Genomic DNA, 5163 nt, shown 5'->3' with positions numbered 1-5163 from the left:
CACGGAACTACTCCCTTTCTTCTTAAGTTCCTATGGAAAAGGTCCAATACATATTTTAGAATATGTTACAAAAAAATCCTTTCAACATGAAAAAGTGAAAAGTGCTATCAACAGGAGAGCAATTAGGAAGAATTTTGCAAAAGGACATAAAGAGGAACAGGTAAATGGGAGAACCAACACAACCAAGGAAAAGGTAATCTCAAACCATCCTACAAAAGCAGGAGCTGGGGCAAGCCCAGGCAGGGGAGTGTCGACGCCTGTCATGCAAGGTCTGTGCTAACGCAGATTCCCCATGGGGGTCTCCCTGTCCCTTAGAGAAGGAGTTAGAGGCCCAGGTAGCTTCAAGTCACTACCGCAAACACAGGAAAAATAAAAGCAATAAAACAGGAAAACGAAGCAAAGAACCACGGGGGTTTGCAGAGATGCCGAGAGCCTGGCCTTCTCCAACTGCGCATGCTTTCCGAGGTGGTTGTTACAAACTGGAAAACATGTTCCAATCATTTGCCAGGGGCTGCTGAGCAATTTTCTTCAATCAGGAAGCAGTTTGAGCTTTGCTGATTATATGAAAAAGGCAAAACCATGCTAGACCTGAAGGTTAGGTTAAGGTACGAGGATCTAGGGAACCAATTGAAGTGTATCGGTTTTCAATTGATGAGACATTGACAATGGCATCAGGTGGTGAAATTACACCCCTCAGCTCAGAGAATATTGTTTCTCATCCCAGACTCATTGTTGAAGTTGACAAGTAAATGGGTTTCTGGTAAACATTTATTTCATTTTCAATCTGGACACTAAATTGATGTGGAGCAATCATGTGAGGGTAATTACAGGAGTCTGAAGGACCCGAACTCTTGCAAAAGCCTAAATGTTTTAGAAAGCAGGCTGTTTCCTGACTTTTGAATTGGCAATAGATTGCTCAAGAGGAAAATGCATACCAAAGAATTGGACTCAATTCAATTCAATTCAAAAAATGTGTATGTAGGTTTTCTGTGAAGCAAAGTACAGAGCTTAAGGTCAAACTGATGGTATTCTCCTTCTCATTATCTCTCTATCCTCTCATTTAAATACCTTTCCATTAATTCTATAAATTCCAAGAGAGTTCTCTGCTCCCAGGGGGCCAGCCTTTCTCACTTGAGTTGAAAACAGCTTTTCATGACAGATGATTAAGTTTTATTTCCCCCTTGCTGAAAGAGTAGAGGTAAGGAGGTAAGGAATGATTCCTCTAAGATTTCTCAGCATCCCACATTGTCTTCCTCCTTCAAGTTCACAAACTGCTCCCATCCCCTTCCATTTCTTATCAAGAACGTTCTACTGCAAAACTCAAATTACAATGCACCTTACAAAGAAGAGCAAGACTTCAACCTCTGAGGTTCAGTGTCTTTTTCTGTAGAATGGGGTTAATAATTCATCCCCAGTGGGGTTATGTGAGAAGTTACTATGAGAGTGAATTTTTTTTTTAAAGATTTTATTTATTTATTTGACAGACAGAGATCACAAGTAGGCAGAGAGGTAAGCAGAGAGAGAGGAGGAAGCAGACTCCTTGCTGAGCAGAGAGTCAGATGCAGGGCTCGATCCCAGGACCCTGGGATCATGACCTGAGACGAAGGCAGAGGCTTTAACCCACTGAGCCACCCAGGTGCCCCATATGATAGTGAATTTGAAAACACGTTTTAAAGAGACAGCACCCGAGGCGGTCTAGGGGCAGAGTGAACGAGGGATGAAGAGCTCAGACCAGGAACCCAGCAGCCACACTCACTATGTGATATGATTTATTATTCAACCTCGACATTCCTCAGCTTACCTACCTGTAAATGGGGTTATGAGTGTCCACTTCAGATAGTTTGGTGAGAATCAGTTAGTTACTCTATGTCAAGTTCTTCATGAACACAGGCTAATATGAAAACAAAGGGCATTGTTATGAGCCTTTCAGAATGATCTTGTCATATACAAGAGGTTTTCTGTGTTCTCCATGAAGTGGTAACTTTGAATACATATTTGCTGGCCTTCTTGGTGGTGTGTGGTGTATGGGAGGGAACACAGAGCCGGATCCAGAGTGAAGTCTCTGCATTCAGCTGGGGTCTACATTTTACATGGAAGTACAGGGAGAGTTCTTGGGTGGATTTCACAGAATTAAAGAAAAGTTATTTAAACTGGAGGATGGAAGTGACTAAGTTCAACTATGGACAATGGAAATTGGCATGCCCTTTACAGCCTCATTTTAGGACTTTTCCCATCCTGAGCTCCTGATGGCCCCAGGTCCGCATCTTGCTTGAAAATACTGGTGTTTACTATAATCCCCTAAACTGGGGTAACTACTGAGAGACTATTTTCATCCTAGAGATAGTGGCAAAGAGTTCTTAATCTTACCAAGAAGGGGGCTATATTTGTGGGATTTTTGGCACAAGGAAGGTCCAGGAAGGGATTTTGCATGAGGAGGATGGGGGATGGGAGAGAACGTGCTGCCAAATGCTCAGGGCCAGATTAGGACAATTGGAGGCATGAAGCAGAGATGAGATTTTGATACCCTCCCTATCCTATATAATTCATGCTAAACATTATATAACACCATAAACTATAGGGGTGCCTGGGTGGCTCAGTCAGTTAAGTGTCTGCCTTCGGCTCAGGTCATGATCCCATGGTCCTGGGACCGAGTCCCGCATCAGGCTCCTCGCTCACTGGGGGGTCTGCTTCTCCCTCTGCCTGCCATTGCCCCTGCTTATGCGCTCTCATCCCTTGCTCTCTCTCTCAAATAAATAAATAAAATCTTTTTTAAAACCCCATAAACTATAAACATAATATCCACATGTATGGTGAAACGGAAGTAAATTCATGTTCTGATTTCAAAAGTTTGGGTAAGTTCATGAAAACTGAAGAACACATTTAATCTCTCTCCCTCCCACCCTCCCTCCCTCTCTTAGCCTCTTTGGTCAGGCTTTATGCTGCTCTGGGCACATGGCAAGGCCCTCCATGGGGCCTGTGAACACTGCCATCTCCACATCCTTCTGCTGGTGGTAAGCAGCCAGCTCCCCTTCCCAGCTCTCTGAGGAGGCTACTTGGGAGCCATCACCAGCCCCGGCCATCAGGGCCGCCTCTTTCCTTCCAGTGCTCTGATGACAGCAGCTAACACCTCTCTCTTCAATGTCCCACCTGGAGTGTGTTCTTCTTCAGGAAAGACAACAACAGAACAGTGTCCTGGCAATTGCCTTCCTGCCCCTTTGGGAACTGAGCTGGGGCCCCTTCCCGGTGTGTGCAATGTAACCCCTGCACTCCAGATGCTCCAACAGGGATGGCAGACAGAACCGGGCTGTGGAAAAGAGCAGGGCTCACATCCAGCTTTGGGCGTGCATGGGCTGCATATGGCTGCTTCAATTTGTTGAGCCCGTCTCCCACCCCGGCCTGTCCCCATTCCCCACCTCCCCACGCCCCTGAGAAGGAAGACCATGGGAGTATGTGTTCACGGCAGCTGCAGTGATGTCGTCTGGCACAACACCGGACAAAGCCCTCAGTAAATGGTGTAAATGGTGGCATTTATGTCTAACAAGACCAGATCAGGTGATCATCAGACAGTGGCAGTTCAACCGTTGAGCCTTCCCTTGTGATTCTCATGTCCCTGGAGGCAGAACCCCTGAGGAAGCCAGGACTGGCTTGTTAGTGCAAAAAGGGTGCTGGCAGCATCATCATATCCACCCATTATACAATTTGTCACCAAGTCAGGCCTCCATCAGAAGACATACCTGGTCTACAGATGAGGAGGCCGCAGAGCCCTGCTCCTCCCTCAGCTCCTGGGGACCCCCTAGCGGTCCACCACCCAGTAGCTGAGCCAAGGAGACGCCCATCAAGACTTTCAAGGAGGATTTTCCAACTGAATCTATTTTTTTTTTTTAAGATCTTATTTATTTATTTGACAGACAGAGATCACAAGTAGACAGAGAGGCAGGCAGAGAGAGGGGAGGAAGTAGGCTCCCTGCTGAGCAGAGAGCCCAATGCGGGGCTCGATTCCAGGACTCTGGGACCATGACCCGAGCCGAAGGCAGTGGCTTAACCCACCGAGCCACCCAGGCGCCCCCAACTGAATCTATTTTATAGAAGAATTGCCTGACAGGCAAGAAAGGCGAATTTGGCTGTTTGGCTGCGAGTGAAATGAGCGCCTCTGGCGGTTTTGGGTCTGTGGCTTTTGTTAAACAGTTAAAAGGATAAAAAGGTAGAGACTCAAGTCACACCCATCAGCATTTACATTCCCTCAGTTGTAAAGTGTCAGCTCCTTAGCTGAAAGGGTGCTTTAAAAATCTGCATAAATGAATTCTAGAACGTTTTGCATCCCTCCTAGAGACTAGCCTGGTTCTCACTTACTTGCTTCCTTGAAGTCAGGGACATTACAACCTTACTGGCCCCACTCAGGGGCCTGCTTCTCAGGCTCGTGACCTGTGCAGTCACGCGGGCCCCCGAGCTTAGAATTGCTCCGCACTTGGTCCAACATTGTGCTGTTAGATTACTAAATTCTTCATAATTATTACTAAATTCTCAATAATTTTCAAAGAAGAAATCCTCCATTTTTATTTTGCACTGGTCCTGGCCACCGTGCCTAGCCCATTGTCTGCCTGTATTATAGATGTTTATTTATTACCAGAAGAAAAGGAATTGTCAATAACGGAATACACAATGGGGCGCCTAGGTGGCTCAGTGGGTTAAAGCCTCTGCCTTTGGCTCAGGTCATGATCTCAGGGTCCTGGGATTGAGCCACGCATGGGGCTCTCTGCTCAGCGGGGAGCCTGTTTCTCCCTCTTTCTCTGCCTGCCTCTCTGCCTACTTGTGATCTCTGTCGAATAAATAAATAAAATCTTAAAAAAAAATGAATAACGGAATACACTCTAACTCTTTGCTAGTGGTATATTCAAGTCATGGTCCATAAAGCCTTTGAAACCCTCTTTTGTTAGATTACCTGCACAAAAGCAACATTAAGCCTGAAGATTATCGTTAAGACTTAGAAACTGAATTTGATATGTGAAATGCCAGCTACCAGCAGATTCCCTCGCAAACAGGAACAGTTTCCAAGTTCTCCATTTGCCTGATAGTGAGAGTCTCCACTATGAAAAACCTCAAAGGAATAAGAAGTCAAGGAGCTGGGTAGCAACTCTGCCAAGGCAGTGTGCTGAAGGTATCAAG

The sequence above is a fragment of the Neovison vison genome, chromosome 1 (genome assembly GCF_020171115.1).
Source record: "Neovison vison isolate M4711 chromosome 1, ASM_NN_V1, whole genome shotgun sequence".
Lineage (NCBI taxonomy): Eukaryota > Metazoa > Chordata > Mammalia > Carnivora > Mustelidae > Neogale > Neogale vison.
The sequence above is the reverse complement of the archived record's forward strand: the minus strand, read 5'-3'. Positions refer to the sequence as shown.